At 34.4% G+C, this 11,363-nt stretch overlaps 1 long non-coding RNA gene across 1 annotated transcript; it reads right to left on the bottom strand.

Annotated features, from left to right (window-relative positions):
• Window positions 1–3,380: 3,380 nt before the first annotated feature.
• LOC116448005 lies at window positions 3,381–9,856 on the bottom strand. Its single transcript, XR_004241782.1, has 4 exons — window positions 8,990–9,856; window positions 8,314–8,389; window positions 7,263–7,335; window positions 3,381–5,803 (listed from the first exon to the last, which is right to left on the bottom strand). It is a non-coding gene; the product is annotated as an uncharacterized LOC116448005 (long non-coding RNA).
• Window positions 9,857–11,363: the final 1,507 nt, after the last annotated feature.

Raw genomic sequence — 11,363 nt, forward strand, 5'->3', positions numbered from 1 at the left:
ATGGAATGTCCTACAGTTAGTACCGACATTACAGAAAGGGAAAGTAGACCAGGGTTTAAGACCAGCAGTAATAAGTACTTAAAAAATATCAATAATTAGGAACATACAGTTGGCTGCCTCCTGCTGTACAAACTTGCTCCTTAAGTACTAAGATTCACAGTCTAAACCTAGAGACCACAAAGACCATAAACTACTTGTCTCTCTCCATGCCTTAGGAGATTGGTACTTTATCAGCTCTCAGAAATGGATCTTTTTGAGAATTCAAAGTGACTGCCCCCACTCCAAATATTTTTCCATTTCTCAGGTACCAGCTGCACTCTCTCTCAGAAACAGTATCACTGATACATATCTAATTGGTACTTATAAATTCCAATTGGTTCTTCCAAATTTGTTTTTAAGATTTTTTTCCTCTGTTCATTGATCTGAAGAGGGATTTGTTTGCCTGTTTTTTTCTAGCTATGGCAGTGGGTGTAACAAAAGAAGTGTTACTGCCACTTGTAAACTTTGTCTTGTCTGTATCCTTACATTGTCATTGCAGCAGCAACACTACAATTAAAAAGAGGTTATTGGCTTAAATTTGTTCAGTCAGAAGAAAGTAGGGCCACCCTTGTTTCGCCTTCTTTAACTCAGAGATTACACAAAGGGTTATGCAATACAAAATTTTCTTTTTAACCTCATTAATTCTAGATAGCATTTTGTGAATAAATTCACTGTTTTATCTTTAATTTCCTTTATTTCTAGACAGATTTTTAGTCATGCAGTTAGGCTTACGCTGCTTTTTTCATAAAAAAAAAGAATAATGCATTAATAAATGTTTTTAAAAGTCATGTTTTGTATGCACCTTTAATTAAAAGTTTATTTTCTAACACATTTTATCAGTAAATACCAATATTTTACCATGTATTCCTTTGATATGTCAGTAGAATAAAAATGTAATAAGATTAAAATTTGGATAAAGACTGATTCTTTTTGCAAACCTAAAATTCTCTGTGAAACCAGTATGAGGTTTGGATAGTCAAGAACTATAGCAATGATCAGAATTCAGTGTTACCAGAGATATATTCTAGATTCTCTTAGTGTTTGCTGATACTAGTGAGAGTGTCACTGATGTGCCTTGAATTATGACCATTACTTTCAATATTGTAAATTTTCACTTCATTTAAAAAAGAAAGCGAAGTCACTCTAGCCATACCTTGCACTGTATTTCTCACATCTTCCACATATACAAAATGAGTATAGTATTCTCTTTTACCCCTGTACACAACACTAAGGTATGAGGTGGACTCTGAATTAAACATGGTAAGTTCTTGTGAGATTTTAAAATGTTTGATTTTCACATTTATTTTGCATTTATTTGGGTTTCAGTTTTATTTTGCAGTAAGATGTTTTCTTTAGAAATTTTTATTTCCTCTATGGAAGTTACTAAACAAGACTTAGATCCTCATTTGTATTTTAAAACATTCTTATAAGAGGTATAAATAATTTATTTTTTACCAGAAAAAATCACCAGCTACGTACAATTCAATACTTTATCTAGTTTCCCATTAACATGGTGTTCGTCAGAAATTAGCAGGAGGAATCTATCTCCAGAAGCTGCAGTAAAAGTATTGAATCTAATTACTACATATAGCACACTGCATGTCATCTTCTAGACAGCACACTCAGCTAACTCTTGGAGTAAAAGAGGCATGGCACAAAAACAGAATAGCTCATATCTTTGGTGCTTAACTCTTTATATATGCAAGTGTTTTTTTCATGGGAAGAAATGGGTGTGAACAGCATATGCTTTTAAGCATACATATTTTTAATTCTGGGACAAATTGCAATACAAATCAAGAAGTGCTTTGTTTCCAGAGTGTTGAAGACTCACAGCTGAAGCAGATTTTCAAAAAGCACAGCAAAGCTTTCAGACAATTAAATACCATCATTTTTTCTTATACTTGGTGCCCACTAAGACCATCATGGCAGATTTTTCTAAGTAACTCAGCAGATGAGGTACTTGTCTATTCTGAAATCTGGCCATTTGTTTGGATATGTAAATAAAACCCCAACCATTGAAAAACTCTGCCCCTTCACATATGCAAGTTCTTCTCTTGGGGTTCACCACTAAACTAGGCCGGGCTTTGAACTCTACTGTAGTGAAACAGAATCTAACTTTGTTCTGAATTCAGGGAATTCAGTTCCAGCACTTGAGAGTTAACATCAGATTTTCATTCTATTCACAGAGACAGGACTAATCTTTTCCAGTTTCCCTGTCCTCTGAGCCATCAAGAGACATTAATTTTAGCTGACATTGGATTCCTATTCATTTCTCTCATTCTAGGAGAGTGTTAAGACATTAGTGACAATGAAGAATTACTTGTCTGCACAGCATGCTGTGTATTGCAGCATTCACTACATGCAAGAAACTTTGAGGAGTGACAATGATGGCTTGATGTGCACAAGACTTCAAAATTATTGATGTCACATGAAGAATATCAGGTTTTATATCAAGTTTTAATTGTCATTCATCTTGTTACCAAATTTGTCATGTTCTTGAACAGACTTAAGAACAATGTATTTGTCATATTAACTCATACTTCTATTGATACTTACAAAATTATTTCACAAACATAAAACCATTCAAGCAAGGCTGATAATTTTTAAATGCTACCTATATATTATTAATGCTTGCACTAAATCTGCAGCAACAGATCTTACATTTTGTCTTCCATACTTAAACACTACACATAGAACCATAAAATCATAACTATTCCTTTTTTAAAAAACACAATACAAAAAGATATGATCAGAAAGCCATAAATGGAATTCAACATTTTCAGTCTTCTTTATGATTACTATGTGTTTTCCTTATATTTCTGCTTGTTTGAGGGTTTTGTAAGGTGAGAAGTCTTGAAATATTGATACAGTTATAATTACAAACATTTAATAATCTAACAGGATGTAAGATAAAAGCCACTCGAAGCTCTTTATAGCCTGAGGGACTATGTTGATTCCTTTCTGCACTCATTTCTTAAAGTATTAAAAATGTGTTATTGAGAGTGCTCTGATAACTGCTCAGATGTCTATTTATTCAACCCTGCAATTGTTTATGTTAGAATTATGGACTTGGTTTTCTATTCAGACAGTTATTTAGTTTGCTTGCTTCCTGAGTCTTGAAGCTATTTCAGTTCAAATTATATTAGAGCATCACATACAAAAGAATTCTTTGTTCACAGCCTATCCAACAAAATAGAGAGGGCTTCAGAGGCATCTATAGCTCCAGGGCCCAGTAAATTAGGTCTTGACTAGAAAAATAAAAGTAATAAAAATTGCCATATATAAGAGGGTGGATTGGATGTGCTGTCTTCCACTAAGAAAAAGGAAACTGCATTCTCTTATAAATTGAAAGTGTGTTTATTTTACAAACGTTTACAAAAAAACACATACTCTTAGAAAACAGGATCTACTCTAAGATAAAAAAGCACTCTGGTTTATATCCTATCTGTGGCCCAGATGACATTTTTCTATGACGAAAAAGAAAGAAGGAAATCAGATGAGAAATCTCTACGGAATTTACATTATCTTGGCAACTATCCATTTTTACACCAGCTAGGAAAACTGTGGAGGTGCATGGCTCCAAAGCACCTAAATTTTGCCACACCCTTATTGTTGTACAACATTACAGTCTGAAACTGGGAATTATTTGCAGAAGCTCTTCCAAAATAGAATGTTTTTCTTCTCTTCTTTCTCTGCTACTGCCCTTTTTCAAAAGGTTGAAAATCAATTTACAGGGTATTCTTCTACTGAAGCAGCCACTGAAAGATATTTTGGGAAGGCCGAGACATGAAAACTCTGGTATCATCAAAATATTGCCTTTTTGCCCTTACCCTTTTAATGATCGTATTCTGAAGCAGATATCCATTTAAATACTATTCACAGAGAAGAACCCATTTGTTTTGTTTCCTGTAGATATCTTATTAGCTATGTCATTTTCCTTCACATTTATGTTTACATAGCTGAAGCATAGAAACAGGTAGAAAGTGATACAATTAGCTTTATGTACAATTTTGATAGTTTTGCATTGAACATTATTCTTCTCTACTAATACGAGCTGTAGAAGGAGGATTATCATTAATTAGATTGATTAACTTTTAATATTATAGTGAGACGGAATGTGGGTTTATTCATGTCTAGGTAAGGCCATTTGCAAAGTCTTCCACATTGTTTTAGAAAAATCTTATTCTATGTTGCATTTTCCATTTTTTCAGTATTCACCCACATGAAGATTGTACATACCCTATCCTTTAGTCCTAGTTAATAATATTTCAATTTCTACTTTCTTCCTTCACATTTCCCAGGGATGAGGATCCAATTTTAGTGTTATTTCAGAGCTCATTACAAGGACATTTTGTTTTGATCCTTTTGAAGTTCTTTAAAAGATCAGGTCCCTCCATACCATTTGTATATTTAAAAAAAACCCCCAACAAATAGCCAAATGAAACAAAACAACATAACAACAGCAACAAAAACAACAACAAGAGCAGGAAGAACTATTTCTTACTGGAAACACTGAAAAATAATAGTGTATTTTAAATATGACAAGTACTAGTTTTGATTCATCTGTATTATAACCATGCATCTTTAAACCATTATATATTACTTAGTTAAAATTTTATATACCTGTTGAATTCATTAATGTAGTAAGCTAAAAGCTCATTCTTTAATGCTTCATAGGGTGTTACTTTGGACCAGGAGGGAATTGTTTCTAATTTAAGAACCTTTGTCAGAAGCTATCAATCAGAATTATAGATAGCTTTTCATTACAGCAATGAGATATTGATTTTTTTTCCTATAATGACATGGGCAAATGCCTTTTTTCTTAAAAATGGTAGTCTTTTGTTTGTTTGTTTTTTTCAATATTCAGCTAAAGAAGGATATTCACAACCCAATCTTTTAAACTATCAGTCGTGACAATGGTATGAAGCAATGACAGAATAGGGAAATAATAGATTGGTAAGGGGATAGATAAATCAGTCACGTTTCAGGGTTTACTATAAGGTGTTTAAGAGCCAACCAAAGAAATGTTTATGCTGTTTAACTTTGGGAGTTACAGAATGATGACCTGTGTGGCATCGCTGAGCTTTCAGGCAGCAGCAGCCTGCTAGACAGAGTCCAACGGTTACAACAACGACCCTGATCTCGGAGGTGTGGGGGCTGTAGCACACCACCTATATTTCAAAAAGGGGAAATAAAAATGAAACTATGAGACTATTTAGCCTGGTTTAAACCTTGAAAGATTTTAGCACTAATAAATAATTGGGGCATGCATCAGTAAAAGACAAGAGTGTAACAAATATCAGGCACGAATTTGCTGAGACTCCATGTCCTTCTGAGCCAGAATAGAGGCTTATTGAATGGAAGAAGTGGCAAATATGATACAACATCATTTCAGTAATATTTTGATGGCACCATATGGCTTGAAATTCCTACAACCAACTAGAAAAATACATTTTAGAAGACTTTTATGAAATATTAGTAACAAAAATTGCAAATTAATTATCAAACATCCATCGCAGCACTGAAAATATGCCAAAGCTAAATGTAGTAGGAGTTATGAATACTCGGAAGATCCAAATTGGACAGGAGACTGAAATCCAGAAAGAAAAATTCACAGGTCAGGATCTGATCTACTGGGTAAGGTCAAGAAAGGCGAGTTCTTCATTGGATCCAATGAATGGTGTCCATCTCCTTCCAAATGAAAGAATTAGCTTAATCTCCATCATGTTTGGCTTGGCACAATATTTCTTGCAAACTTATAAACCTCAGAGGAAAAAAAGAAAAAGTAGAAGTCATTGCAGATCAACAACTTGATAGCTTTAGAACATTATCTCTACCTTTCAATTGAGTCCTTTGCAAAAAAAAATTGAAATTAATATTAACTGAGATTTAATATACTGCTTACTAAGGTTAGTTCATTTAAAGAAGTAAAAAAAAATTAGCTTTTTACATTTCTAGCCCTGGGCAAACTGCAACTCCTCTTCTGCGATGAGAAAAATAATATATAAAGGCCTCTTAAAATAACTGCTTTTGTGCAGAAGTTTTGTTTGTACGTATGAATAATGGCTTCTCAGGCCTGAGAAGGCAATTTCAAAGTGAGTGTAGACTACCAGGAAACAGAAAATGTCTTTCGGTCTTTTAGCCAAGATACAGCATGAAAGAATCACAGATCTTTTTTTGGCAATGTAACATTTCCTGCTTCTGAGAGTCAGGCACTTTACAGTGGTGTATGGTAGGAGAACACAAGACCACAGACAAAGCCAGAAACTAGGCAGGGTCCAGCCTGATATAAGAAAAAAATTCAAAGACTGGAACAGGTTGCCCAGATCCTGTATGCAGCCTCCACTCTTGAATACCTTCAAAAGCATCTAGAAAATGGCAAGTATTCTGGTCTCATATCACAGCCAACCCTGCCTTAGCAGGGAATTGGACTAAAAACTTTCTGAGATTCTTTCCAATCTGAGTCATCCTATAAACACAGAACCAGCAGCTTTTCATATCATTAGCTAAGAGGGTCTTCCTCATGCCTCTCTCTGGTCTGTATTTCACTCGTAATAACCAAGTGTGGATTACAGTCTTACATTTGTAGTGAACTTCAAGTTTCCAACTTTTTACAGATTGTGAGGGGGAAATTCTAAGCACACACATACTATTTTGGACTTAAACCAGACTCACTAAGTGAAACACGTTGTACTCTGAATGTCACTTTTCTGTGTCCAATTTAGCGCCTGTTGATGCCTAAATTGTATGTGTTGGTCTGCTTCTTTCTAGCTCTCAAGGCATTGTGTAGCTGCATTACAGTCCACCACAGTGAGAATACCTTTTATTAAAAAAACAGGGAAGCCAATATGGTCTCTTCTGTATGGCCTTTCTCATTCCTAGCCATGTTTACTTTACTGCCCTCTCATTCTTTCCTTTCACTCACTGCTGCAAAGAAAAAAGTTTCTCTATCAGCAGAGAAAACAGACAATCTTTTAATATGTCTTCTTACGTTCTCAAAGTTTCTTTTGAACTAAATAGAATTTGGGGGGAGGGGTGGAGGGGGAAGATTTATATATATATTACATGTTTCCTGTCTGGGCAGAGGGAGAAATAGGTTCGATGGGAGAGCAAAATAATAAATGTTTCTTTCTTTTTGCTAGGACAGATCTTACTCATATGATGTCATAGGCAAATATCAGGGTTAAATTAAATAATATCTTAAACTTAATTTATATTAATACCTTAAAAATTAAGAGATGCTCTGGAGACTGTTATGAATGGGGTTCCATAGTTTCAGAGGTCTGTAGAGTCACCCTTAAAGCATCAAGAACAGAGAGCATACAGTAATATGAACTACATACAGTGACTGTAAGAATTTAATTTCTTATTTGTTTCTCTAATATTAGATGAAGGACAGTTCTGAGACCTCTTGCTTCTCTGGGCCTGCTTCTTCAAAATGTCAGTGATTTGAATTAAAAGGATTTAGAAAGAACAAGTTGCACCATTCTTTTTATTTGTGTTGAAAGTTTGATCAAACCTGCCAAAAAAATTAATCTTGTCATGGAGATATCTGGGTTGTGTATGTCCTAAACATAACCATTCAGAGCTGGACAATTCTATTCCTTAAACAAAACTGCCTGATCTGAACAGAGAGCAAATGCTTTAGCAAGGTATAATTGCCCAGTTTTTCTTTTTACTGTGATATCTTGCACTTAAACCTTGTTAGTAAACTATTAATTACAAGTAAATATTGGTAGTAGAAAAAAAAGGTAAATGAAATTTCAAATTCATCTCTGCTTAGTCTTCATAATTCACAAAGGCTTAGCCTCATTTTTAGAAAAATATGAATATTTGCTGACTGAATCTTTTCTTGAATATTTTGAGTTTTTTGGACGTTTTAGCAGACTCTTTTCTGTTACCAAATACTGTTTTCTTTCTTTTCCTGCAAAAATCTCATTTCTCAAAAGAAATAAATAATGTCTCTTTATCTATATCAACTATATTTACATAAGCTTTCCCTACATGTAGCTGTAGATGGTCCTAAAACATAAAAGACATAATGTACTTGAAAAGCATATTTCAAAAGATAGATAAAGCTAAATCGTCCTCTGGAATCTAAATGTTTGTACTGCATGTGCTGGGAGTCAAAAGCTAAGCTTTGATACCATCATAATGTGCAGGAAATCTTCACTATCCAATTTCTGGCCCTTGTGAAAATTTCTCACTCCTTTCTACAATTGCCAGTTTGGCACTACCGATTTCCAGTATGACTATGAATAAACCATATCTTACCTGCATTCTGGTGTCACTATTCTCTGAGCATCATGCTTAAAGCTTGACTCTTTATCCACAAGAAACTTTGTCATGGCTGCAGGATAAGTATACAGAGAGCACAGACACTTCTGAATATAAGGTTTGCTGACTTTTCCATTCTTTCATTATTACATATTTGGAAAAAACAGATAGTAAAAGATGGGTTGGTTTGTCATGTTTCTAAAGCTACATCAGAAGCATCTGAGAGTGATCTTCAGATTCATAATTAACATTTCTTTCACATATTCTTCAGGTTTTTTCTTTGGAGATTTAACCATTACGACAGCAGCTATTTCAACCCACCTTTTGGGCAGAGAGGAAACCTGTACAGAGGAATGCTTCTTATTTTGCTTCTGGCAGTATTTTGAAAAAAACGCTTGTGATTGGAGACCTGGATATTTCTTAGGAACTCACAGAATCCAAGCATCTAATTTTTCTTTTCCTAAAGACAGCTGATAGGTTTACATTTCAAGTTAAAGTGATGGCAGCTAAGTAACCCTGCAAGTAATTCCATAAAATATCTTCATATTTTCCATTATAGAATTTAAAAGATAAATAAAATGTAGTTCTGTCATTATTAAATGAGTTATTTAAAAACATTTAAATTTAAATAACAAATGAAGCGTTGGAAGCTTATTATGAAACAGAAAAATACCTCAGTACAAATTCAAGTAACAGATACTCCTCAGCTGGTCCCATGCTTATGTAAATATCTGTGAAATAAACATAAATAATGGTGAAAGCAATTGCAGATTATTTATATGACAAAACTGGGAGCTGAATAATTTTCCACACAAAATATATTTAACTGAAGACTCTTCAGGGTAATTGAAATGTATAATTAAAGTGATATATGGCAAGATAGTATTTGAAATGCCCAAACAAATATCTACTTGAACAAACCTTAACAATATACAACAGAGAATACATTAATATACCATGATCCTGTTCCTTATGGTTAAGATTCATTACCTATGTATTGCAAAAAGATTAAAAAACTCTGTTGCTTTAAAATATTGAAAAGTTCCTAACAATCCCTTTAGAGGAATCATATTTCTCTTGGTAAGAGAAATGATCTGCTCTGTGTAAATATTTGTAAAGATTTTTCATTACTTCCAAAAACATTATGGAAACCAACAACTTATATTTAATCACTTACAGCAATTTATTTATTAACACTTAATTGATGAGTTTTGCATTTAAATTATACAACCTACAGCAAAGCAACTGCTTTATAAACCTGAATTGACATGTGCGTTAAACAAAGCATCACTGAAATCAAATTTGAAGAGAAAATATTTCTTAGAAAGTTATATCCTTCTCTTGTTCTTCATGTGATGTTACCATATACTGTTCTCCCCTACATGTTTGACATACTGAAACAAATCTAATTCTGTTCTGTAAGCAAAATTGCAACATAATTTTTACTTCCAGTAAAAATTGTCTTTAAGAAGAGGTCAGAAAAATTTAGGAAAAAGCAATATATACTGTGGAAATACTCACAGCTTTTTACCGGCTAAGCCCATAGTTCAACGCCTTAGAAAGCCTCGAGCAGCCTAGAGAGGTAGCACGGGCAATCCAGCATTTCAGCAGCTCTAAAAGCGGCAAATAGTAGCTGCAAAGCTTATACTACCAGCAGAAGCAAAGAGGGAGAAATATAGTCTTCAGTTGCCAATTCCTGCAATTAGAAGCTTTCAAACAGAGATAAACGCAGATGTTCGCAGCAGGGGTGCAAAGCCAAAGAGGGTGGGGAGAAGAGGGCGGAGAAGGGGAAAGGGGAGGACTGGGGGCAGACCCGGGGTGACTGGCCAATGAGACACTGCTAAAGAGTTTGAGTTACATTTGGTTTTGATGCTCTTAGATCAAAGGAGTTCAGAGAACATGGCAGAGGGAAGTCCTGGCTTGTTTTGGGGAAGGGGAAGGGAAGCTCAGAACAGGCAGCAACAATATACTATTTTGATAGTTTTGCTAGTGTCTATACTGTATATTGGCTTTGAGAGCGCTGCAAAAAAACTAAATGCTAAATTTCTTCTGACAGCACAAATATATTTTTTAAAAATGCTTGCAATATTTAAAGCTTCCCTACAAAAAAATAGAATTTCTAAAACGATGTTTACTGTTATAAATATATCTTTACAGAGGCTTTATCAGTCTAATATATCTCAACAGGTAAAATTTCATAAGTTTTAAGAAAAACTAAAATCTAAAAGAAGCAGTAAAATGATCATGCAGTAAATTTAAATGGAAAGAAATTGCAAGTTAAAAATCCTCACATAATTTTATTTCTGCCCTTTCAGGTACATATTATAATTTTCCACGGTGTTATTGAACCGCCTCTGTGTAGTCAACTACATGGATACAAAGTTGATGGAAAAACTCATCATTCTGAGGAGGTGGTATTTTTTGCTGCTGTGTTGACCAAGTTATTTTTACCTTCCTCTGTATCATAATGTGTCATCCATTTCCCAGGCTCATCAGAGCATATTCACCCAAAAAAAGTTATCTGCCATTCTATCGAAATGGGGATTGCTGATACACTTGATGGTTCCTGCCCTTCTTCTATTTTTGTGATCTTTTACACTAAAGATCTTAATTTCTAAGGTACTGAAGTGCTTTGTGATTCAGGGTATGTCAGTATGGTCCCTTCTAGATTAGATATTTATTAAATGGATGGCTGTAATCACAGCTGGGTATATTTGATGGGTCAGGAGGTCTTCTCGAGTGCTATAGTCCTAAAACTAAATGTGATTACATAAGGTGGGAAGTAGTAAAGATATTTAATTACTAAATCACATAGGCTATTATTTGTGAAGGCAGTGATGCATCATGAATAAGGCAAATGGAGCACATTGCTTTTATCCTCTCCTTTCAGTGAGCAAGGACACCTGCATCATTCCTCTGTTGGCTGTTTATCCTGTCAGTGGGGATTGTTCTCGTGAGCATTGTACAAATTAGATTCTTCCTTCTAAACAAGACAGGGTTCTAAAATGCATTGCCATGCTTGTTAAAACAGCTATTAGCCTCCTTCT

The sequence above is a fragment of the Corvus moneduloides genome, chromosome 1 (assembly GCF_009650955.1).
Source record: "Corvus moneduloides isolate bCorMon1 chromosome 1, bCorMon1.pri, whole genome shotgun sequence".
Lineage (NCBI taxonomy): Eukaryota > Metazoa > Chordata > Aves > Passeriformes > Corvidae > Corvus > Corvus moneduloides.